The sequence below is a fragment of the Labrus mixtus genome, chromosome 22 (genome assembly GCF_963584025.1).
Source record: "Labrus mixtus chromosome 22, fLabMix1.1, whole genome shotgun sequence".
Lineage (NCBI taxonomy): Eukaryota > Metazoa > Chordata > Actinopteri > Labriformes > Labridae > Labrus > Labrus mixtus.
In genome coordinates, this window is record NC_083633.1 from 13611114 (window position 1) to 13638538 (window position 27425).

The 27425-nt window shown below is 40.5% G+C and overlaps 1 protein-coding gene across 1 annotated transcript in view; it reads left to right on the forward strand.

The window, feature by feature from the left end:
- Positions 1–19709: 19709 nt before the first annotated feature.
- Positions 19710–27425, forward strand: part of plxna4 (plexin A4) — a 206490-nt gene continuing 198774 nt past the window's right edge. The window contains exon 1 of the mRNA XM_061030073.1: positions 19710–20251. The gene's annotated coding sequence lies outside the window, so the exon portion shown is untranslated. The remainder of the gene's footprint in view (positions 20252–27425) is intronic.

Consider the following 27425-nt stretch of genomic DNA (forward strand, 5'->3'; position numbering starts at 1 on the left):
CCATCTGATGTCTGTGACTGGGTCATACTGGGACGGTGACATCATGGAGTTATCATCAGTGAACACACACACACACACACACACACACACACTAATACACCGTCTCATACAAACATCTGCTTACAACCCAGGGGACAAGAACACCTCAACAACACTGCGTCAGTCTGCAGGACTTATTGTTAGTGTTGTACTAAGCATTACACTTTGATGCTGTATCGATTGTCTTGTGTGGACATAAAAATTTTTTTACTATAAAAAATGTGTAGTCCCATTTTAGTGTTTTCTTCTTTATACTCAGAACTTAGATAGAGCCAAAACGTCTAGAACACCATTTAAGCGACTGAAATTCATGTTCAATGTAAATGTGACATTTAAACTTGAAGGAAAAATTAGGAAAAAAAAGCAACGCATAATATGACCCAACCACAGACACTATCTGGATTTTACAGTTTCTAGTTTAACAAACGCTCTTTCATATAAACCACACTAGATTTACCAGTTTTTAACGGTATTTTATTTATTTATACAAGACTTAATTCAGGTTTTTTCAAATACAAGTCCTTAGTTTCTCAATCATTAAAAGAAGAAATAAAAAACAATGCTGCATTTAATTCTGTCATGTCAGTAGATAAAGATGAATTTCTATTTTACAGTGAAGAAAAACACTTCTTGACACTCTTGTGATGTTTAAAACCAAAAAGAAAATCATACTTGAATCTCAGTCAGTTTCATTAGAAGCTGCTTGTTCCACTTTTTAAAACTTCATACCTATGGGGAGTCTTTTTCCGACACACATTTTGGGAGTGGAAACATGCAGGACAAGTTGTCACCCCTCCATCTGACAGGAAGTGGAAATCAAAATCTCTGTGTAAAGATACATACTCCACACAGAGGAGTCTGCCTGGGGTGAATACTTGATCTGTGAACCTTCATGCTGCGCGTGGCCTTGCCAACCACTGAGCGCTGTGATGTCCACAGGCTAACATCTGTTTACATGACGCTAAGTTAAAGTCTGAGAGTGCAGTGCTGAGCAGTTTGGCAGGTGTTCTGAGGTAGGACATTTTCCCCTGCTGCATCATACAGGAACAGGTATTAGACTTCCTGTATCATGTATTTACTAAAAGTGTGAATTATTATACGAGTTACTTCCACATCTATGGGGTAAAAACTTTAATTCCTCAAAATGCTTTAAGAACAGTTACATCTTTATTGATGCCAACATCAAGGGTTAAATGCTAGGAAACAGAATTCATAATATAATAAGTAAAAGTATCAAATACATTTTTTCTATTATTTAACTGTAAATGCTTTTACATAGTTTAAGTATACAGGGATTACAGCAGGATTAATAATGGATACATAATAGATAAATACATCTTAAAGCACACCAGTGGCCATGGGTCCAACAAAAGAGTTATAAGTCTGAGTTATAGGTCTGGGCGGCAGTAGCTCAGTCTGTAGGGACTTGGGTTGGTAATCGGAAGGTCGCCGGTTCAAGTCCCGGCACGGACCAAGTCCGGAAATTGGTCTGGTAGCTGGAGAGGTGCCAGGCCACTTCCTGAGCACTGCCGAGGTGCCCTTGAGCAAGGCACCTAACCCCCCCCCCCCCCACAAGCTCAGGAGCGCCTGCCGTGGGCAGCCCCCTCACTCTGAGACCTCTCCATTAGTGCATGTCCACAGGATCCTGTTTGTGCATGTGTGTGTATTTCAGTTCATGTTTGTGTAGCATGTTTACTAGACAGAGTGTAAAAACGAATTTCCCCTCGCGGGATCAATAAAGTATAAATTCTATTCTAAAAACAGATGAAATAATGACACCCTTGACAAATTATCAGCAACAACATCCCATTTCCTCACATTATTTGCATGACATTTGCATATATTCAAAGTTATGTCTTTATAACTTAGAGGAAGGTTCGGTTAACTCCTTGAAGTTCATTTGCAACGATATATATTTAAATTATTCCAACACACATCCCTCCCCCCAGCCCACACACACCCTCTCCTCCATATCTTTCCCATCAGGCCCCGCAGAGTCGCTCTTCAGCGGAGAGCAGCGTCCTGAGTGTCGACTAATCAAAGGCCTTTTCACGGGGCAAAGACTGATGGCTTAATTAGGACTGCTAATGTTAATCGCACTTCAATATTTATAAGGAGGAATTCTTTTGTTTAGCCTTGACCTTTTCTCTGGAGCTCATTACCGTGGTTATTATTATTGCTGCTGGTGGTGTTGTACTGCTGCTGCTGCTCCTAAACATGGCCGACATGGTCGCCCCCCCGGGGCATGTTATTGATTTTGATGGAGCAGACATGGTGCTGTGTTAACGCTTTGTGGGCTGGCTTATCAGCGTCTGGAGGAGTTTAACCCTGGAGGTGTGTGTGTGTGTCTGCGTTGTGCCTTTTGGTGTGTTTGGGTTGCCCAAGGGGACACTGGGTAATATGTTATCAGTGCGGTGAGATCATTGTGTTTAAATCGCAGGTTCATAAATACTAAAGGATGTGTCTTGGTTTTTGTGAGCTCAGCACTTTTACTGAACATTGTAATCGAAACAGAACTGTAAAACACACACGCACACACACACACATACACACACACACACCACCTGAGCTGACAATCATTGTAAGACTTGAACTGCTTCTTGAACAGAGCCAGAGGCTAAATGTTTCATTACTGTAGGGAAACATCAATAGCAAAACACATAATGTAGAGGACTCATGGATACTATAATGAATCTTTGAGGTACTGACACTGTGTTGCATCAACTATTTGTAAGTTCAAACATAGCCTAGTTTGAATGTGCTTTCTAATCTAAGATGGAGTTTACACACTACTTTCATTAAAGGTGTTGCACCAGCTGAGATCGTTCCACTGTATAGTTACAACTGAAATCTTACACCTAGCTTGTAGTACGTGTAAAGAATAAATGGGACAACCAAGGATAACAAATGATAAAAAACACACAATCTCAAGTAGAATGTGTTGTACTATTCGCACAATGCATTTAAATCAACATAATAATTCAGTCAGACATTATTTAAATATAGAGGAATAGAAATCACCTGTTAAGATACATGAATTGGACAACAAAAAAAAAACGTCTATTGACGCACTATTTTCTCACCAAGCCGCTCCATCTGTTTCTCTCCTTGCTCACTTTGATCCACTGATGTTTTATGGGTGAGCTTTTCTATATATGAGCGTCTCTTTCTTCCCACGAGATTAAATATGCTGTTACAACCATATGTCTAAATCTCTGCACAAACTTAACGTTAGGGGATCTTCTCCAAAAGTTTCTGTTTGCACTTTTGACTTTTTCATATTTTAGATTTCTTGTACAGACAAAAAAGAAATGCACAACTAGAATCTAGGTTGTATTTGAACAACAGCACATATTTTGCTGCCTAAGCTATGCTAGAAAGCAGAAGGAGATGTCTTGACAAAATATTAAATAAATACCTCACATTTTATGGTCTGTAATTTAAAACTTTGAATGACAAGAATTATACTTTTTGTGTGTGTGTGTGTGTGGGGATGAATTGGCAGGAAGATTCTGTAATTCATTAAGTTTTGAGCACTCTTATACTTGCAAACGATTCTTTATTGCGAAGCCATCATCGTTGAAATGCAAACATTTATGACCCTTCAGGTATTATTTGCGACAGAACGTTAGCATTTGTGTGACTGTAAAAGTGTCATTTGGTTTTATGTAAGTGATTATGTCAGCAAAAATAATATTCAAATTGGCCTTAAATTGGACGTGGCTAGGCTCGGTATTTATCAGAAATGCAGCAAACTAATCATAAGCCACAAGATCGCTATTTGATCCTAACTGAAGGCTGTGGATGTTGAGTGTGGACTGACATCGTCTATTTTTGGCTGCAGGAGATTTGTTTGAGCCTCTCCAGGGTGAGTTTACCTTCGTAATGATAGCTACGGTACTAGTTAACAAATATAGCGATCATTCAGCACCAAAGTCATTGCTTTAAAAAAGAAAAAGGGTTGGTAACTTTACATTTTTTTTTAGATAAATGCTAACTATGCTGAGTATAGTTGCCATTCAGTGACCTATTAAAATGAATTTGACAACAGAATCATACTCATTAAGGCCACAATATACTGAATGCCATTGCTTTGTGCGGAGCCAGGCAGATATCCATTTAAAATGTGATTGGCTGAGCCCCCACCCTCTTAAATAAGGTCCTAACTAGCAAATTCGCTTATTTTAAGGATTCAAGTTGTAAACCTTATATTCACAATACGACTCTAAACTTTGATACCATGTATACATTTGAACTATTTTAACCAAATTCCAGCTGATTTAAGTGTTCCAGATGTAGGTATCTGAGTGAGAGAGAAATAAGGGAAAAGGAGTCAGATCTACCTGATTTAAAGCAGCCACTCCGCCTCGCAGATTTGTAATCACTCAATGACTTTTGGGAAATGACCGTCAGCGCTTAAGACCACCTATGTGTTTCACAATCAGACCAATGAATAAAAGATTTGAGGTTGAAGTGTCCACATTTGGAATTTAAAATAAGCTGAGATGTGGGACAGGGGTGGGGATAAAGCCAAAAAGGACCACCATCAGAGTGCCTTTTCTCTTTACAATGAACTTAATCAGGACAGTCATTTATTTATAGGCTATTGGACCAAATCCAGTTTGTGGCACCTCTTCTCGTTCTTCATAGCACTTCTGGAGGCTGCTGTCATTGAATTTCTCTCCTTCCTTTTATTTAAGACTGAGTGAGATGAGGCAGCAAAAACTATTTTCAATCTCAAGAAGTTCTTTTGGTCTTCTCGTGATTTCTTCAGAGTTCTGAGCAGGACTAATTGTTTTTGTCTTCAATCCCACAGCCATCAGCTCCAGCAGGATTTGCGACCATTATGGCCTGCTCACACAGACATTGTGTTCCCTGCAGGCAGATACACTGTTTTCTAGACGGAAGAATCCCAGATGTAACATGTTTTTTTATTTAAGCTCAAAAGGAACCTAAATATGTTTTTTTGGCTGTTTAATAGGCAATCTTTTCAAACGTGTGAGCTGGAATATTAAACGCCTGAAGACGCAAAAACAATCAACCTCAAGGCTAAAAGTGAACACAAAACATGCTACTTGTTCTGTTCTTCTAATTTACTTTTACAGTAAGTCCTTTGCCATAGCAACAGATGCTAAAGCAGGCCAAGGACTGTCAGTTTTCATAACGCCAGTTGTAGAGTCATTGTTTACAGATCAGCTTGTATTAGGGATGCTACTTTTTAATGTCAATGACTATCAGATGAAATGTATTTGACCAGCTGCACAACACCCACAAAAAAGAAAGCCTGAAACTTTTATTTTCCTGGATGGATTTGATAGGAAGAGCTGTTTAACTGTTTACATTCGCATATATTGTCCCAGTTAACCCTTTCTTATATTCAGAAAAATTAAATGTAACATGTAAAGAAGGGCTGATTGATTTTTTATGATAAACTTTATGAGCATAGACAAATTAAATATTCAAATTTTGCTGCCAGGATTTTGAAGGGGAGGCTTCATAACAGAATTTTAAGACAATATATTTGTTGTAAAACAACGGCCAGATATTGGAGAGGTTATTCAAATCTAGTCTAAGATCAGACTAAAGGAAAACAGATCTGAGATGGAGTGAACAACATCATGAAACCCCTCCAAAAAGACCACAAAGTGCTTGCTATTATACACAATCACAAGCATTTACACACATATGCACAAACACACACACAATGAGTAATACACCCTACAAGATGTGAAAGAAGCTGGTCTTAAAAGTATTATACCCTTTAATCTGTTTTTCCCATAAGCAATTAAGTATGAATTGGCTGCACCTGGCAGCTGGACAGGTGTTGAGTAGGATACCTCTTCTTCCTGATAACACACACACACACACACACACACACACACACACACACAGCCAGAACAGCAGGTGGCTTCCACTGACAGTGTTGCTGCTCTTACTCAGTTTCCTGCCAACACCTGAACCAGCTGTGAAAGTGTAACAAGGGGGATTTTACTCCTCTCTCTTTCTCTTCTCTTCCATTTATTTTCACCTCCCTCTTATAATTGTAATTCATATTTTTTTTAATTTCTTCCATAAAAAAAAGAGGTCAAATCATGAATAAGATACAGGAGAGTCAGGCAGCAGGTACGGAAGAGTTGGTAGGATTGATCACAGGCCAGCAGGGGTCCATATGTTACAAAAGCGGGTGGATTTAATGCTTTTCGATCTCTGGCAACCTCAACCCCTTCTCCTCTTGTCTCCCATTTGTTCTTTTATTTCCCTTCCGCCTTCATCCACTAATCTCTCTCCTCTCTCTTTTATTGTGTCCATATGGGCAAGATTAACGTTTCCTAAAGCGACATCCACCTGTGAGGTAACATACAGGTAAAGGAGAGGTAGATTTATTGCGTCTACATTTAAGCAGCAGACCCTGAAGCTGCCCAAAATATGGGCAGTATTTGTGTGTGGCTGCTGAAACTATGTTGCAAAGGCTGCAGCTCCACACTCATTAAAAGGCCATAGAAAGAAATTGAGTGCATCTAATCTTTGTGTAAAGGTGTTGTTATGCCACACCATCGCCATTAGGGATTGGAGGGACAATTTCCTCCTTATTTTTCAAAACCCAAGAGATGTTTGAAGTAAGGCAGCATGCTGAAAAGCAATCATTATCATCAGGTATCACAGGCTACATGCTTCCTGCACACCTGTTACTACACTAGAGGCAACTAACCCCTGTATTGATGCCAAATGTTGGCATAAGACCTAAACACTTCCTTTAGCTGTCCAATAAAAAAAAACATAATTTCTGGAACATTTCAAAGAAAAGGACATTAATATGATTATTTAGTGGAGGCTGTGCAGTTTTATTACCCTCCTTAGAAGACACAAGGCAGCAAAGGATACAGCTCTGAAGCTCTTTCTAGAAGATTTGATGTACAGTATATCTCATCTCTGTATAATTGTAATTTTCATTGATTATGGGGAAGATAAAGATGTAAATATGGCCTTATACTACACTAAAGGATCCTTCTTTGGAAATATATCTACCACTCTTACGGCTGTACAGAAAAAGGAGGCTTTAGCTTAGCTTTGCACAAAGACTGGAAGCAGAGGGAAACTGCTAGCCTGACTCTGTCCATGGGTAAAAGAAATCCTCCTTCTACGGCTCATTGAATTAATATTTTATATCCCATCTGTTTAAAACTGAAAGAATGTTAAGTTGTTGTTGACAAGGCAAACTTCTTACAGTAACTTCCTGGTTTCACTGCTGGTTGACTGGTGACATTATAGTAACAACAAGACTCAACGAGTTGTGTTAAGTAGCTGTTATTTTACTTGTGAGTGTATGTGCTTAAACACATTTGTTTTTGTGTCTAGATAGCCTTCCAGCAGGTTCGATATCTTACCTGGTGACATGAGAGGGGCTTGAAAGGAAAGAGAGGATGCAGCAAAAGAGGTAGAGAGAGAAGGTGAGGGAGATAAGAGAGATTAGGGATTGATTATCGATTGCAGTGGAGTTGTCGGGAGGCTGAGGAGAGATGGAAGAGCACAGCCTATCTTGCTTTTGTTTGTGTTTTTTTTCCCCTCCCCACACTCGTTCATCGACTGAGAGGTAGAGCAGCACAAAAGATTCATGTCATTTCTCCTTCATTTACCCTCTTTGTCTTTTGACTGTCTGATTTGTCTCCCTTGGCTCAGAAATATTGAATTAAGAATGAAGGTAACCCAAGGCAGGGAGAAGGATGAAAGTATATAAAAATGGAAAGAAGAAGGGCCCGAAGAAAGAAAAAAAAACACATGCATATAAAGAGTATTTACTTTATTACTAAACAGAGCAAATCTGCGTGAAGAGAAGACGTTCCACTTTCCAATTCCCAAATCAAACAGGCGCTCATTAATGCCTTGTTGTTCCTGGTCGTCTCACAAATGACTTCCGCAAATTCCATTTCATGGAAACGCGCACATCTCACCCCAAGACAGTAACCAAACATAATCCTGTGCTTCATTTCCATTCAAATAACACAAATCCAAGGGATTCTTATCAATGATCACAATGAATTTGGTCCACAGATTTCTCTGTCCATCTGCATTTATTAGTGTGTGTGTGTGTGTGTCTTTTTACATACTTGCTTGTGTCAATAGAAGCCCCAAACTCAATTATTCCATTAAGGAGACAGTGCACAGCAGCGTGCAGTGACTAAATCAACAGCCTCTCTCACACACAAGTTGGCTTTAAACACTGAACAGTCAATAAGCTATTTCCCGTTAAGGGTTGTGAGTGTGTTCTTGTCCATTTGTGTGGCAAAATGTGTGTGTTTGTGTCATTCTGAACAATGGATGTACCGATTCTTTGGTTGAATTTGTCCCTTTCCCCAAGGGCTTGCCTGCATGAGCAGTGGGGAACATAAATCCATGTCAGAATTTGTAAAACTTGAAAAAAAAACATGACCTGTTCTTTTCTCTCCTACTTTCATTCCCTCACACAACCAAAAGGACGGTCCCACGGACCGACACACACGCAACGGCTGTGTGACTGGCATGCTGAGTGCAGACTGCAGCAAAGTGTCCAGCTTTTCTTATTCTTCACACTTAATGAGACGTCCTGGGACTTGGAGCTGTTTAACACACACACACATACTTTATATAGAAATGCCCATACAAATGCATTTTCGACTTCTATACTTGAAAGGACTCTCAATGACGTGGTAACTTCCCCCAATTCTCGACCAAGAGGCAAGAACCAACCCTTGTTCCAACGTAATTTTATCCCTCATAAGGCTGCGCAAAATATCCCCATTTCTTTCCAATTGTGTTGAAGGTCTAAAGCTCCAAATGACCTTTGGGTGACAGTGAGTGCACAGAAGCATTTGTTTTTTAACTATAGTTTATCTAGCCTGATTTATAATTTCATGTATGAAGAATAGAGATCATCTGCGTAGAGTTGGATCCTTTGAACAGATTTCCCATCTGAGCAAACCATTGTCAATAAAGCTAACAGAGAAAGAGCTCGAATACAGGCCAATGTATCAGTGACTTCTGCATTTAGGGAATCTCACCGAACTTGACCTCCTCCACCTGGAAATGAGCCTCACAGGGGGGCCAGGGGGTGCTGATGGCCTAGCAGTTAGGTGGTTCCCCATGTATGGAGGCTGTTAGTCCTAACAACAGGCGGTCTGGGTTCAAGTCTCCCTGATTTCCTGCTCTATCTACAGTCATATCTAATTAATAAATTATTATACAAAAATTATACAAAATTAATACTAATGATGAAAAAAAATATTTTTTCAGAGCCAGTTTCTGGCAGATACATACACACATGTCTATCCAGATGTATAGCTTCTTAAGGCCTGCATGGTGAAGATGCAAGAAGCAGGTTATGAACAGCATGTTAAGGAGCCACATCATCAGTGTGCAAAAGCGTCCTCTAAATGTCACCTTGTTGAAACACGACAGAGTCCGGCTGACAGTTGCTGCAGTATAGAAGCACACATACATGCAAATACATAGAGAGACAATTAACTGTGTAGAGTTAAATATACAATGTACTGTAAGGTATACATAGAAAAACACAAAACTCCCCGGCTCCCTTCTTGCCATTAATACTTTATAGCCTTCCTTCATATTCTCTGTTTTATTTTGCTGAAAGAAAACACAGGTATACAGTTGTTTGATCCCCTCGCTCTGCCTGTCTGACACACATAACATAAATATTTCCTCTAATAGTAAGATGCTCCAGTTACTGCAACCTGTAAACAGGAATGTACGATATAGATCCCAGCTTTGGCACACTGTAAATATGTGTGAGGGAGAGAGTGGGGATGGAAATGGGAGACGTTGCTCACACCATCTCTCCTCTTTCAATCAATAACCCTGTGATTCTAATAGACATTGATTGCATCTGAATCCCAGATCCCAAGTCACAAATGTGATTATAAAATGTCCAGTCTTGACACTTTATTGAAAACAATGAGGCTGGAAGGAGAAATGGGAGGAGGGAGGGAGTGGGAGTGACTGGCTGGGAAAGATGGATTAATCTTCGGCTTGTCAGCTTGTGAAAGTCCTCTCCTTCATCCACTTCTTCTTTTGTGTGTTTAGGTGCAAGCTAATGTGGACGTTTCCTTGCAGTTTGTGGCTAGTGGTGAGTGTTCTGTGGAGTATAAAACTTTTGAAACAGAGAATAAAGCCATTAAAAAAAAATTATTTCCGCTTCAGAAGGTGTAGTGTAACCCCATAGCCCTTACCCAAGCTTGTCTCAGTTACTCTATTAAGGGCTATGATAGATGGATGGATAGACCAATCACTGTGTATGTATCCATCTCAAAACACAATCACAATCATGCACGTTTATATGATGTTTGTCATAAATCATTGTTGTTATGCTGTCATGCTGTAACAGAACAACACTGTGAGCTAATGTGGAATCACATTTTGCTCTAATATAGTCGCCATATCACATGTTTTCATATCTACGTTCTGTTGAGAAATGAGAATCTCTGCCTGCAGACAACAGTTTTCTATTGATTGTTTACTGCATTTTTGTACCACATAGAAATCACAAGAGGTTGTAGTGCAATATCTCATGTGAACATTTTACAAACATGTTCAGTTTCAGCGTCCCATTAATAGCCGGAAATGTTTGTTTACAACATTTCTCTTTACGTTAATGACAACAAAGACATATTTCAGATTTTTGGGGAAATTGAATGGCTTCTTCGGATGTTGATTATAAGCTCAAAAACAACGACTGCTGTGTTTCTGAAAATTAAAACTCTTACAGCATCAGGCAACATAAATAATTTGGATACTGTTCTTGGTTAGTGTTAGTCTCTGAATTGAAGCAACTCTCTGTCTTGGGCGGCTGTGGCTCAGTTGGTAAAGTCATTGCCTTTCAACCGAAAGGTCGAGTGTTCAATCCCCAGCTGAGCAACATGTCCTTGGGCAAGACTCAACCCTGCGTTGCTCCCTCTGCTTCAGTGGCAGTGTATAACTGGATTAGTGTTGTACTTAATCGTTGATGTGATCGAACACTTTGGATAAAAGCGTCTGCTAAGTGAATTGTAACGTTGGATGAAAATGGATGCACCATAGCACATTCCCAGATCATATGAAAATATGTGCCCAAGTTGTTGGGCTTCCAGCACTGATTGCTATCAGCAATTCCCATCCTATGTAATCTAGTTGTAATATTTTAGGGGCGGCTGTGGCTCAGTTGGTAGAGTCGCCGCCTCTCAACCAGAAGATCAAGGGCTCAATCCCCAGCTGGGCAACATTTCCGATGTGTCCTTGGGCAAGACACTTAACCCCAAATTGCTCCCACTGTTGGCGGTGTATGAATGGCATTAGTTACTTCTGATGGCTGATACTACATAGCGACCACTACCATCAGTGTGTGAATGGGTGGGTGTGACATGTGGTGTAAAAGCACTTTGAGTAGTCGGAAGACTAGAAAAGCGCTATATAAGCTCAAGTCCATTAACCATTTACCATTACCATTTGTTTGGAGGTGTGGCCGGTTTGAATTTTGCTGCCCTGGTGACTCTTTTGTTACATTTGGATAACAAACTTTGTAAAAGCAGCTAATTCATCTACATAACTAGAGGGTTATACAGCTCTCAAAAAGTTCGAATGGCTTACCAATAAATCTAAACAAACAAATTCTTAATACATATTATGGTTGATAGTTAGCCAACCACTTTGAGGTCATACTGGTGGAGATTTACTTGTTTTAATTCCAGTATAACACCCATCATGGGTTCACTTTTTCTGTATGTTAACTACGAGTGGTTACCTTGTTTGAGCACATTTACAGTAAGAGGGGGGCTAAACAATGTTGACGCATTAACCCGCCACAACAACCCAGCATTACAGTGCATATCCTTTATGTATGTTTGCTTTCCGTTGAAAATTGATGACATTTTGAGGAAAGTGTGTCCATGTTGGTATGCATCTCTGTGGCTGTGTAGGTGTATTAAATATGCGCCTGTATTTCTGCTAAACGCAGTGCCAGTATCATCAAATGCCCATGAATGGCGTTCTTTTGTGGTTTGGATGGAACTGGCTGGTATTTTAAACCAGTTTACATGAAATGCTGAAATGAAGCTATTTTCTGATCTTATAGTATATGCGACAGAGCTGTACACTGAAACCTCAGTTTCACCTTTTAACTGCTACATTTCCTCTCTTACTGTGAGGCAAATTGCTTTACAAAAATAAACTCTTGAGCTTGTGGAATTAAAAGGAATGGCTTGGCAATTCAGGGAAGGTTTAAATTTAGCATTTTCCGCTTTTGCCTTTCACCAAAGACTATTGCAAAGTCATTGTGGGATGAATGGATATCCCATCTGACCTTAATAAAGACATGGCAGCTTTTACACATTCATTACACTGTTTTTGGTTTGTGTCCTTGGTGCTGTTTCTTTTATTAGTGAACGATCACAAGCATCATAGAGTATACTACAGTATAAATGATTAAAAAAAGATCAGGGTGGATCCAGGATATCAGTATAAACATGACTGTACTGACTGGGACTGCACATGCAAACAACAGAAGCAGAATTTTGGGCATCCTTAGAATCTTTTTAATAAACATGCTCTCCTGCATATTGTCAACAAACAGGCTTGGATGTGCTGTTGGCTGCATTGTACTGCGCTCCCACACAGCTTTTGTAACTCAAATTTCTGTCTTTTTTTTTTTCCTGCATAGTATGTTTGTGTTCTTTTTCTTCAGTGCTGACAGATTATAGCAACATGATGTTCTGTTTTGTCCTCATTCATGTATTCATAGCTTCAGTGCAACATATTGTCAAATATAGCAACTTTTGAAGTGTTTTGTCCACACGCCAGAACATCCTCAGTCTTTGTTTGTTTACAAAGTGCAGCAAAACCTCCGTGCAAAACGAATACGATAGAGTTTGTCGCTCATTGTTTATTGCTACACGGACGACACCTTCTTGCAAAGTGCAATGACACAGCGTGTTTATGACATGTATTCATGCATGCATAATCACCCCATTTGCAGCTCTTCCGTCAGACTTGGGAGACAATGATCAATTTAAAATGTAAATGTGTTGCCTCCGTGTTCAATCAATTAACGGTGAAAATAACAGTCGGCGGTAATTTGATGTTTTTGCTACCCGTCCCTGCCTCCTCGTTTTATAACCGGTGAAATCATGTATCATCATAATCCAGATTAAATGCCATGGAGTAAGCAGAATGCATGTTTTTTAAGAAGCAAACTTTCATGCATCTTGGTCTGTGATTCCCCTTGTTCTATTATGTCCTAAAGAAACTTTCCTGTCTCTGAATATCCAACATGATGTATTCAGACACATGTCAAACTCGTTTTAAGTGACACGTGTGTGCAGGCTGCAGTTTGCGCAGAAGGCTGTATCCACTTTTTTTTTTTGGAGAGGGTTTCACTGAGGGTCACAGGACCAAAAATAAACTCCTTGCATGCAAGAAAACATCCTTAGAAATACTGATTCAGTTAGCCAAGAAAATCAGGGCAGATAAGTATCACATGACAAGAATAGCAGGAGACATGGACCTTCAAAATAAAGCTCCTACACACACACACACACACACACACACACACACACACACACACACACACACATACATTTGGCTGATGGATTCATTCCAAAGGGAAATGGAAAGAGGAATAATGATAGTGTGTTAAGTGGAACAGTGCCAGTTGATGTCGCACTAAGAGCTTCTGGTCAAGTTGGTGAAAGATACTGTCGATTATATGCACAAACCACAGCGATGGAATTCAATTGGTGTGTGTGTGTGTGTATGCTTGTGTGCGAGTAATAAAAGAGGATAGTCTATCATCTGTTGTTTTTGTTACTGTCTCTACATGTCCCTGTCTGCCTGGTTTGATTGCCTCTATCATTCTCTCTCTCTCTCTTTCTGTCTCTCCCTCTATCCCACTTTTCTCAGCCCCTTGGTCGCACTGACGGTTATCCACCAATAAGTTTGTTTATGCTTGAGGTTTTTGCTTGTTAAAAATACGTTTCTTTTATGCTACTGTTGCCAGATGCTTGCTCATTGGTGGATTGACGTTTGGTTACTATAAATAGTAAAACAAAGAGTGCAGGCTCGAACTGCTCATGATTAGTCGTTCATTTTGAGCTTCATGTAAAATAAATTTGGTTATTGATTCCCTCTTACTCTGTTCCACTTTTTCCAAATGCTAAAGAAAGCCCACACACATAATAAGTATTTTGAGCAGGAGGAAAATCTTAATTGAATTTAGAGTTAAAATTGTGCCCAGGATTTGTATTTGCTTTTCTGCAATGTTTCACAGGTAGAGAATGTGCCTGAATGTGAAAGGATCGCCTGGCCATCAAGTAGCCTATTTTTTTCAAAAAGACAGAAGGAACAATGGTGCTGTTGATAAGGTATGATTCTGCAAAACCCTAGATTATGTTCAATTCAAATGTGTTAAAATCTGGATAAGATTAGGGAAAGAATGTAGTTGATTTGAAGGTGAATGTTAATTGTAGGTCTGTGGATGATTGCCAGCTACCATCCCGACCTCCACTCTGTTCTTTCTACTTCCTGAATTGGCACTGGACATTGGCTCTGGATGTAAAGGGATACTCGTATGCTATAGAGGGGAGGGATGTTAGCAGAGGAACTGAGAGCAGGATTTCATTCTAGCACTTTGTTGTTGCTGGATGTGGCTCTTTGTATGTGTAATATAAATCCCCAGTTTCCACCCCCTGACCATCTGCAGCGCCCTTCCCAACGGAAGAGTTTAAATCTGGGGGGACAGAGAGAGGCACAGTGGGGGTGGCTGGGTCTGGATCTCCATGGACATGAGCTTGGATCTCAGGAGAAATGTCTGGCAAGTCATTGACTCACCTGGCCCACACACACACACACACATGCACAGGGCTACATGGACAGACAGACAGGCAGCTGCTAGCCTGATGGGGAGGCTGATGGAGATGATACATGGCTGAATAAACACACACAGGACATGACGGAATAAAAACTGAGACATACATTTACACAAACTGCAGTAAGTCATCAATATGCAAACTAACTAATTACATGACTGACTGACATATTCAACACGCCCGTCCATCCCCACATACACTGACAGGCCATACAGAAATGTCAGCTTCAATATAATTTACTATGCACTAGCTCAAAAAACGGACACAAAATTGAAAACCTATTTACAATCCAAATCAATGGGATATCAGAGTGTCATTCATTGCGTCCACACAGCGCATAAAACTTCATTAGCTCTGCAACACACTAATAGATTTCTAGGAAAATGAGATATCATGGATGAGGCTGACATATCCAGTGTTTCAGCGTGATTTAAACCAGGAGGCTTTGAGAGAGTGGAAGGAATGGGCAGGCACTTTTATGAAGATGGACACACTAAATCCGGCGTCACCAATGGCAGCTCATAAATTTTATCATCCCCTGGATAGAAATGACTTGTAAATTGACCATAAACGAATATATGCACGCTTTGTATGCGTGATTTAGCAGCTTGCTAGAATTGAGGGATATACAGTGACAGATGTGTGATGAATGTCTATAATGTTGGTGATACAGTGTGTGTGTGTGTGTGTGTGTGTGTGTGTGGAGAAATAAACCCTGTGTGTGTTGGCGAAAAGGGGAAGACCCCCAGGAGCATTATACCCACTGTGGGGTGATCCCTGCGTCCCCACAGGCTTTAGATAAACAACGTACAGCTGTGTTTAAAGGGGTTCACCGAGTTAGTTCATAAGGAAGCAATGCTAGCTTATGCACAGCCACACACACGACACACACACAGGATTGGGGAAGATGAGGCGAGCTGCTGAAATCACACCGTGCCAGCTGGCAACAGGATCCACACAGACACACAGATACACAAGCGCACCTCCCTCCGACCCACTTGACTGCATTAAAAAGGAGGCTTCATCAAAGCTATTCATGTTGCCTCCATAAGTCATCATCTCATTTGCAAGACAAATGGGGAAGTCAGATTGGTCAGTGCATTTTAATAAAGAGCCAAGCACCGGTCCAGCATTCTCCTCTGCCCCCACAGACACACAGGCTTTCACAAAATAGGACAAAATGTATTTTACTATTCGTAAAATCTTCATATTTAGCCTATACGTTAACACATTTTATTTTGTTAAAACCCTATTCCCTAAAGATTATGAATACATACATAAAGGAACTTTTAAACGTTGCTTTCTGGATAGAAATACTCAGAAAAACTGAAATCAGAACAACAAAAACTTGACAACCCTTGTGTGCAAAAGAAGACCATGTAAAACTAATAGAGGCTCCAAAACAGCTACTAACGGATGTGTGTTGGTCAAATTGTTTTGCCAAAAATTCTCTTTTTAAAAACAAGAAAGAACTTTTGACCTTCAAATTGTATGCCAACATGGAATAGACATCTTAAAAATGGTCTAAAACAATTGACATTCTAACATCTACTGACAACTTGGACTCTCCATCTGCTGATAAAATTGTGTTAGAATTAGCATCATCTATAAACCTTCATTTTTCATTATATAGACATCGTCACACCAGATGACTTGGTCTTGAATGACATTAACTGGCACAACTATTACATTGCAAGTTATTTTCCCATCAATCTTAGTGATGGACATTTAAATATTTGTTTTGAATACAATGTCTGACACACATGAATATTGTCTACTTATCTGGTCCACATAGACACAAAGTGAATATTGAGTAAAGCGATTGTGTAGGTTTAAAAGACAAACCTGTGCGTCCTTGGAATTAATTTATGCTTGTGCAGAACACAGATATGGAACTCCAATGATAAAACATAATTATAGAGACCTATTATCCTTTGGTCCAAGCATGTTTGATCTACAAGAGGACCAGTAACCTTCACATTAATTTCATGAGGTCATGCGATCCTGACCTCTCATGCAACGACTATTGTCACTGTAGATTGCAGCGCTATTGATTTGCTGCGCTTTGAAAGCTATCTGATATTGAGATCCACAGACTGTTGATTTAGCACCACACTTGCATTGAATAATTAAATAAAGCCAATAGGGTTGTTCATATCTATCTATTTTCAACCTTCAAATGACTCCGAGAGATAGTCTGTCACTCGGACCAAAGTATAATAAATGAACACTGATCTGAAATGCAGAAATCAATGAGCTGTCAAAGAGATTTTTGGTAAATAGCCACAACCCCTAGGAACCCAGCTATTGTTGATTTATTGTTTGAATTGATTTACACAGGGTCGGTGTTCCTCATAAGTGACACTGGACCTTTAAACTGAAATAGATTTATAATTCTGTCATTAGTTTTTACAAAATGGAAACCGACAACAACTTTTGTATTAATATTTAAGAGGTATTAAGTGTAGCCCTTTCATTCATTCATTTTTAAATTAAAATAAAATGAATGTTTATCCAGCCCTCTCATCTTTTAGCTAAGCCTTTCTAACAGACATAACTTTATTTAAATACGTGTTGTGGTCAAAGGGTTCCCAAGGATACAAAAAACAATTGAAAACTAAAGGTGGCTTTAAAAAATACCTTCCCTACATTTACAAACTGACTGTTCCGCTATATTCAAGCGATAATGTAATTTTATCTACTGTTGCGATAACTCCACAATGTGAGTTTTTTTTAACGCAGCGAGCAGATACGAGTATGACGTTGAAGCAAAAAGGATGCACAGCTGGACGTGATTACAGTCACGTGAGCTCGAGCTGTCGTTAGTTTGTTGTTTTAAGTCTTTTAACTATTATATTGTTTTAACATTATTTTCTAGCGTAACGCTTGAGGTCTGAATTGGTGTATGCCTTATGGATGCATTTTAATGTTCGACTGAATTTTATACTTTTTGGACAGCTGTGGACATTACTCAAGCTAAGTAAGTCTTTCAAATATTCATTAATGTTAGCAGCGCCATGGTCTCACGGATGCTCAAAGCAAGCAAAAAATATTGCTTTGTTGAAAGTTTTGGTTATTTTGCTTTAAATGTTCGCCTCCTTATGTTAAAAGGTCAATTTATTTTTATTTGGTCCTGTTAACCTCTAAAGAACCTGTAGCTTTACTACTGGCAGTAGGCTATGGCAACACCAAGATACAAAGTGTTTGACATTCTGTCCTGCTTCCTTTTGACCGTCCTGTACCTCTTAACTACTACTGTTATTATAATGTCATCATGTTTCACTGGCATGAATAGTGTTTGCTGCACGATATTGTTGATGTAGGCTATGGAGTATTTTGACTTTTCTGTTTTGTTGTGCTAATGGTGTGCAACATTTGTAGTTGATGTTGGTTTGTGGGAGAGGTTTAAATAACACTGCAAGAAAAAAAAGTAATTTTAAACTCAGGTCGTAAAAAGTCTATGGGCCCTGCAGGGCTAGACAGTGAAGCACTTTGCCTCGGTTTGTATTTGTCAGTGGCTGTAAAGTTTCTTTGGCCTGTAGGTGGGGCTCTGATGCAGTGTTTCATAGCGAGGAACCCCTGTGGAAGTGAGAGGGAGAGAAGGAGGGAGGGAGAGGATGCTGCAGCAAGCACCGATTCCTCCCCGAAAGACTCAGCCCTCTCCTCTCCTCTCCCCTCATCTCCTCTCCTCTCCTCTCCTCTCCTCTTGGGTTCAGATAGGTTGGATAAACGGTCAGAAGACGCGTGCTCATAATGTAATAAAGTTTTCATTTTCAGTTGGTGTCCCCCCCCCCCCCTTTAATCCCTAAACCCTCTTTCAGTCACTGACTTTTTGAAACAGTAGCCTAATACTACATGCCAAGAGGATCTTATTTGAAAGTAACCATGAGATAGAAATAAAGAAAACTTCAGTATTGTGCATGATGTTTAGCCATGATTATAGATTGGTTTTTGAATTATGCTCAGATGATGAGAATGAGTAGGCTTAATAGTCTATTTATGAGAGTGCATTATTCCTGCACCCCCACACTGCTTATTTCTTTAAAGACACCATTACATAATTAGGCCTTTTAGAATATTAATTGCTAAAAATGTATGGGGGGAGGATAAACTCCTGGAGCATATTAAAAGATCATCAAAGAACAAAAATGCAGATTTTAATCTCCTACAACTATGCAAGTGTCGTAATTATGCGGCAGTGTTTCCCTAATCTCTATCTTTTTAAACGATCCTGCGATTAGATTCAAATCCGATGATCTGATCATTTCACCACCGTATTGTTGCTTATTTGTGTAAAATTCCCCTTTGGCATTGCTAAATCCCATTCGCAGCGGGGTTGATGCGTTGCCTTGAATAAACCCATGTTTTTACAAAGCATAAACTCTATTTAATCTCCTATCGCTATCATATTGTTTCGTATAGGTAAAAAAAAACAATCAAAGGGTGGGGCAGTAAAACCTGAAAATCTAACTTTTTAAAGATTTGATTAAAGTATGCCTAATAAAGGTGATTGTTTTAACAATGACACTGGAGATCAACATGCAACTGCATTGAAGCTCAACTTGTCGATGAACATGTGTTTAAGGAAATTGAATCATGATTTGCTGTGCTTGTGATTTTTTGGCATGAGATTTAATAATGTAACCAAAACTCAGCCCCCTCCAGACACGAGGTGTTTCTGTAGCTTTTCGGTCAAAAACAGAGTCTTTTTTTAAAACGGGCAAAGCGCCTTCTTCTCTGTCCCTCCCGAGCTTCAAGATTCTCCGCGAAGCTGCAAACTCCGAGGCAGCGCGCTTCTCTCTCTCCCCCGTCCCTCCCCTGCTGCCTCTCTCCCTCTCGCACTCCGCTGCAGCACCCTTAGCACCTCAGTCGAGCAGGAGCACCGCACTGAGTCACATCTCTTCACACACGCTTTTCTACACGCTCACACACACACATTTACACGCACACACACGCACACAAGCACTGCCTCCTGCGGTATCTCATACGGCGCAGCGGCTTTTCCAGCGGCATACCAAGTGCGTCCTCGCCGGGAATGGAAGGTTTAGCTCCCGGGTGTCAGAGCGCTCAGAGCGGTGTGGAAGGGTCCTGCTGATCGGGGATGCTGCTGGAAGTCTGCTGCTATTTCTTCTTCACGTGCAGGAATCGCCTTCTAACTACACCTCTACTGGGGATTTAAAGTGGACAAGCCCTTTGATCAGGATATAACATTATTCTAAGCATTTCCCATTTTTGGAGGGGAGTACACGGAGTTGGGGATTGCTCTGGACGTGCCTCTTATCCGCAGTGTCGATGCGGCTGTGAAGTGATATCTGCAAAGATTACAGGTAAGGAGAGAGGCTTGTCACAGTGTTAGATCCCACAACGCGGACTGTTTTTAGAGTAGCTTGGTGCCATTATAGACAGGTTTGAGGTGTAAGGGAAGCCACTGCAGCAGCCAGGTGACGGAGGCGTGTTGCACCTGTTCTGGCTGCGCCATGCCTGCTTGCGCACTCCCGTGATCGGGCGGATTTCATGCCGAACCTGCCCATTTGGATCGTAAACTAACCCCATGGAGATGTTCAGAAATGTTAATGGCATATTATCTCCCCACTTAGGACCTTGGATTTCGGTCGTTCGGCGTGTCTTATCATTCATGTCCTTCATTCACTATAAGCCCGAGAGAGCTGCATGCCCAAACAGTGCTTGCTCATCTCGAAGCGTAAAACTCTGAAGGTTAAAAACTGTGAGATGTATCAGGGGACTCCGCGTCAGATTTACGCAGTGCATCGGGGATGAACTCTGTGTGTAGGACTAGCGTTTAGAGGCGTGTAGACTACTGGACTGCATTTGGGATTTCTCCCGTGGCTCTCCTTTAAATCATGGAAATAGACCAAACTATCACATTTGTTTTACTAGGCTACTCCTCATTTTATCAGAATGGTTAGCGACTGTAAGCCCGTGACTTTCTGAATAACACTTTGTGTTACACTGAAGAACATGGCGTGTTTTTTTTTTTTTTAGATAAGTTCTTTGGATTCATGTAGTTTGAAGCATTGCTTGCATCAGTAAGAATCCACGTTGGAAAGATTTTATACAACCGGGCTGGAACCGGTCAAGCATGATACTTTGAGGATTACATTTTTTAGAACTCAGAATGCAGCCACACACTTACACAAGAGCAGTCCTGTCGACTATGCGTTGTTATTCGTAACGTGTGATGAAAAATTAAACATCGGAGGCACATTTCTCTCCATGTGGCTTCAAGCATTGCTGTGATACACCAGTGTCTATCAAAGCTTTTGAACTTGACTGAAGGCTATCGACAGTGACTTATGGAGCAGCAGCTTTGACTACCTTAATATGACTTTTATCATACGTTATATATTATTACCTATGGTTTTATTATAGTATTTTACAGAATCACATACTGTGTTTACTATAAAATAACTTTGTTGTCATAATAGTAAAATATTATTTGAAGCATATTTGCTTTTAATAGGCTACAGTATGAGAGAACAATGTTAGATTTTGTTCTGGTTAATGTTGTTTTCAGATATTAAATGTTCTAAAAAGAGAAAATGTAAATAATTTACTCAGCAGCCACCTTTTTAATCCTCTGCCAAATTACAGTTTAAATACACTGCTTCGACTTCGATTAAGTGAGACAATTTCGAGGAATTCTATAGACAACATCCACTTAGATCATCATCATTGCTCCCTGTTTCGCGTTGTGTTGGAGCTGTGCCCGGTAGAGTAAGCCAAGGGATGTGATGATGAGCAAAGATGAGTATTTTTTCCTTGAGGCTGAATGTTTAAGACTTTGTTACAGTTAACACTGTCTTAAAATGATGTATGTGCTCTGTTTGGAGTTTTTAACTGAGTTTTTGTCCACATTCTAATTGTACATGGAATTACTCACACAGTTTAGCTCAGTGTATCTGTGTCATTTCCTGGCATCAGTGTTATCTCCACTTCAATGGGAGGGTTTGTTGGAGCTGGAGCGGATTTCTTGAAATTTAAGGAGGGGAAGTATCAGTGCAGGCTCTTCTGTAGAACTGGTGTCTCAACCATGTAGTGTGATGTAGGTCCCTGATTCCTAATGTGACTTTGGACTTTGTCTCCCTGAAGCATCGTGCCCCCTAGCCCCCACCACTTGCACATGAGGCAGCTGCTCAAGCCTATGCAAAATGCAGATCCCTATACAGCAGTCACACTGAGTACTCTGAGCCCCGCTGCCGGTTTCTCCCTCCCTCTTCACACCTGCACTCCCCACTCAATGCATCAATTCAGTTTTGTCCCTGAAAATATTACAGCTCCATGTACACCAAAGCATTGTTGCTGGACATATATCATACAGAAAGCTCTGTGATCACAAACTTCAAGTTGTGTGTTCTTTTTGTCCAAAAAACCCTAATTAAAGGCTTAGTGGTGTTTGGTGCACACGCAACAGAGTGTGGCTGCAGGGATGAGGCTATATCCTGGAAAAACCATGAGGGGCAGTGTGGTTTCACAGGCTGGTGCAGTGGATAGATTGATACAATAGGATGATTTTAAAATCCTCTTTAATTGATAAGATGGCACAATAGCATTATGAGTGGTTTGTTTATGGGCAATGCTTTTTTCAAGGACAACTTGTTTTACTTTCAGTTATTGAAGAGTCTATAGAATAATTCATAAAGTATAAACATATGTTTTTGCATTGGGAAGGTATATACAATCCCTGGGTTATTATTAGATTACATGTTTTATTTTCATTTAGGTATCTCAGATGCTGTTCTGGTTCCTTATGTGACAGCTTAAAACAAACTTCATAATCAAATATCTGATACTGTTGGTTGATTGTTGCACTCATTGTTATTTTTCAACAGTTTGATGTTTTTAAATGTGAGTTTAAGGCGAGCTCACCCACACAGTTGTATGATGAGCATGATGAAGCTTCTCTTCTTGTCTGTGTCAATGTGACTGAGGCTTCTAGGCTAGTTTGATTGTGTGAGTCTGTTTTTCAATATGTGTTTCTCAACTCATCCTGATATTGCATTTAGTCTGCATTTCCCCTTAGAGGATGTGTTTGTGGTGTGTAGAACTGTGTGTGTATTCTGCTTCTGTCAAAGGAAATAAATTTGAGCAGTCTGATAATCCCATCTTATCTGTGTCTTGCCTCCTTGTCCTTTCACCAAATTCCAGCTCAGTTTAAAACTCTTAAAGGCAGTAAGAGCACTTGGCACTACTCCGTCACTCTCCCTCTCTCCTTTCCTCTCTGTGTGCTGTCCATCAAGTCCTGCCTATAGGAATTGGAACAGCAGCCTTTATCGGCCTGTAAGCACCTCACATTGACATACTACCCCTTGTCTGTCGGCCAATGTTACGGCTACAAGGCTGCAGTTTGGACCTGCAGAGCACGGCCCTGTCAATATTATGGCTTGCTAATGGATAAACTCTGACTCCAACCTTGGTAGGAAAGACATTCATTACAATTTGGGGGCTGTGCACTTGCAAGAATGAGCTCCATTGAAAATCTTTGCAATAAATTCACGTCAAGGGGGAAAACTATGAATGAGAATGAATTGAGAATCTCCATATTGATATAAATGCCTGGTCGAAGTGTAGGCAAGACTCAGCAGAAGTGTGTCTGTGTGTGTGTGAATGTGTGTGAATGATGCATCTGTGACTGACTTGCTTGGCGAGGCCCAATACGAATCCTCTGGTCACAGAGATGTATCGGCATGTCAAACTGAATGATGTGTCTGTGGGTCGCGGACCTGAATGGAGCCCTCTGTTTGTTCTCATGCTCTTTCTGCTGCTCGCTTTCTTCCTTGATGTCTCTCTCTCTCTCTCACTAACAGACACACACACAAATATACACACACACACACACTTAAACCCCTCTGGGCTGTGACAGGACTACCAGACGCAGGCTAGTGTCCAATTAGATCCCCTCCTGCTCTCCCATGCCACCAAACACCACAGAGAAGATTGTAAATTGTATTTCCGTGTCACCAACTGTTCTTCCCAACATAATCTGCCTCCAATATTTTCTCTCAGTAGACAAATGATTTTTCAACAGTTGCTGCAGGGCTTATATAAAACAACATGTATAATGTTTGCCGCTCGTATTCTTTCTTAGCTGCCTGTTATATATATGAAGAGTTTTGGTTTGTCTGGAAAGTCACTTTTTTATCAGCTTAGTTTACCAAAATCCTTTCTTTATATAAAAGCCATTCCCTTACAGTTCTCTTAGACCTTTACTTACCACTGTAAACTCCTGTATTTGTTATCTTGTTCATATGGACTTGACCTTGGAGACAGGATTTGAACTTGGTGTGTGGTGAACTTAAAAGAAAAAAAAACTATTTTGTTTCGGTTGACATGTTATTAGAGAGATGGTATCAGTAACGGACGGCTTGATGGTTGTCATCTAAATTCTAATTTGGGGGAGGATTCTATGCTACATTAGGACAGTAATGGCTCACGAGTAAGTAATTAACTCATTGGTAATGCAACCCAGAGTTGCATGATGTTTGCTGCAGCAATGACAGCAGAGATCTGAAGTGAGGATCTCCAAACAATAGGGGTTGTGAATTGTATTGGGGGAATCAATACTTGTCACAGTGTCCAATTTAATGAGGAGCTTTATTCTCCTCAGAATAGTTTACTCAGCATATGTGTGACTCCTGCAGAGGAGATAGGTGTGTGTGCACACATATCTTGCTGTTTCCAGGACGTCCTTTTTTTCCCTCTTGGCAACTAGAGTCCTATTAAGCTGTCACGTGCCTTTATAATGGGGCCCAATACATGTACACGCTACTATATCGCAGTCGCACCAATTTTATTTTCTCCCTCCGGCCTTCTCTCATGCTTCCTTTCATCTTTTCTCTCAATCCTTCTCTCTCTCTCTGACTGTTTCTGCCTCCAGCTCTCTAGTGCCATATCTTTCTGCTTCACTCTAAGCTGCCAAGCACATAACTTTATCTGTGTGTTCGTGTTTAGGGTTGGGTAAAAACAACCCGACTGTACTGACATTGGAATGACCTATGAGGCAGGATACACAGCCAGAATGAGACTTGGGATGCTGATGTCTTAGATGGGGATCAGGGAGACGTGGAAAGGCACCAACATATCAGTGGGCTTACCAGACTGCTCCTTTAGATAAGACCATGTTAAGCATTTCTCCGAAGTCTCCATGATTCATATGAAGTCTGATATATATAAATGGATCTCTTTGATGCAGCAGCAGGTGACACGCTGTGCATACTGTTTGTGTGTGCCAAGCCGAGCATGACAAGCACTAAATTAGTTTTGTTTCAGATGCATGAAATGATGAGAAAATTGCAGACGGTCTAAGGGCATTTTCCCCCCCCCTCTCGCTCTCTCTCATTTCCTTTTCATGCCGGCGCCTTGAGTCCACACAAGGATTAGGCCCATAATGCTGTTTTCTTCCAAAGAAGCAGGGGCACGCATGTTTAAGTATGCATGCATGCGTGCTCGCACATTTTATTAATCCATATCAGACATACCTCAGCGCTCTCAATATTTGTCATGTAATGTACAACCAACATATGAACTACAGCCATGTTTGTTATGGCATGTAATTTATCCCAGAGGCACCCTTTAAAGGCAGACATGTCTTCAACCTTTGGCACTCCATTCTTTCAATATGTTTTATTGTTTTGCTTAAACTTGTTATTCTAATGTTGTGTACTACATTATTAAAACTGTGAGGTCAAGGTTAAGTAGTGAACATAAATGCCTGCAGTGCCGTCAAAGTGTTGTAGTAAATGTTAACGTCCACTGGTTGATAGACACAACAGGTAGTATAACATAGCTGAGCTCCATATTGTCTAGATAACGTGTTTACAGGTTTTGCTGTAAAAAAAAAAGTTAGAAAAACTTCCACGTCTGTTTCATTGCTTTCATTTAATATGCTTTATCCTTACTGAACCTTATGGCAGGTGTGATTGACAGATGTTTTCAGACCACTGTAGGAATGGCCCTATTGAGTTGTGTTGATAGTAAAATACACTGGGAATGTGATTACTGTGTTTGATTACTATCATTTTGCTGCATTATATTGTTTCCTCACAGGAGGGATCCTCTGTTGGGATGACCTGGGGATTTAAAGTTAATGATATGTCTCACCACATTTGTAGCCACAACACAATCTCTGTTCCTCTCTATTTTTGTCCCCCCCCCCCCCTCCCTCTCTCTTCCTGTACGCTCTGAGTGTCAGCAGTGTCAGGGGGCATCAGTATGCAGTGTTACCACAGTAATTGTGAAACAGCAGGCTCAGACAGGACCCCCTGTTGCGCTTTAGCCAGAGGAGTAGGGGGAGGATATGCTTTACTGTAATACCCTCCCTGCATCACTCCACCTTTTCCTGCCCCCCCCCCCCCCTGAAACTGTGAAGCTCACTTCCTTTAAGGTAAAGCTTGCATTTCTGCTCAGTGCAGGGAGTACCTATTAAAGCTTCCCACTATAGTGACACACAGCATCCTTACCTGCCACCTACGCAACTAACAGTGTTCCTATGGCAACATGATTTGTCAACTGAGAACCCCTGCACTGCAACTGTCCTCTATGCTGTGCTTTGCTTGAAAAATAGCAGGAGGCACTAAAGCGACATGAGGGGTTGGTACTATGATGGAGTTTTGACCTTTTATATGACAGTAAATGCCAATAAAGCTTATTCAATCAAATTGAAATGTAATGGACTCAGTTTCACCATTAACATTTAATGGGCAGTGAGAGAAAAGCACCTTGTTGTCATTCTCAGCACTGATTATCATCACTATAAGAGTGATGGAGTGTGTTTTAGATTGTGCTCAGCAGTTTATTTCTATCTTGTTTCAGAGGACCTTAGGACAAGAACTTTAGACAGTTCTCAATGTTGATGTATTAGCCATTATTTATGTGATTATGTGGGCTCTTAAATCTGAAAATGATGAAAGGGTTTACAGTTGCTTTGATTAATCAATGACACATTTCGGCATTAATGGTCCATTTGATGAAAATCAAGTCTTTGCACCAACATTGTGTCTAGTTCTAGCTATATGGACAAAGTAATTGGGTGTTATAACCAAACCTCTCTGTACTGACTGCAAATCTCCTTCTGCCACCTCCCACACAGAGCACTGGGAGTTTCTGTAGACAGCAGCACTACTCAAATCCTCAGATGACAGACTAGAAGTGGAAAGGTGAGCCACTTTGTTGTACTCCATCAAGCATCCTCCCTCTGACTTTTTTCTCGCTGTTGGCTCACAAAAGGGCTATCCCTTCCCTCTCTCTGAGTCAACCAATGTAACTGTGGAGAATGCACAAGTTCTGACAGAGTTTTCATCTCTCCCTCCCCTTTCTTTGTGTCCCTTCGTTCTGCATCGTCATGGCAGTCCTTCCAGCTCAGCTTTGATTAGCTTGTTTTGGGCCCACCGGCTAATCTGGCAACCAGATAGTTATGTTGTGTGCGCTTGTTTGTTCATGTTTAAGTTGGTGTGTAAGAGGTTTTCCTCCATGTCTCTGGGAAAA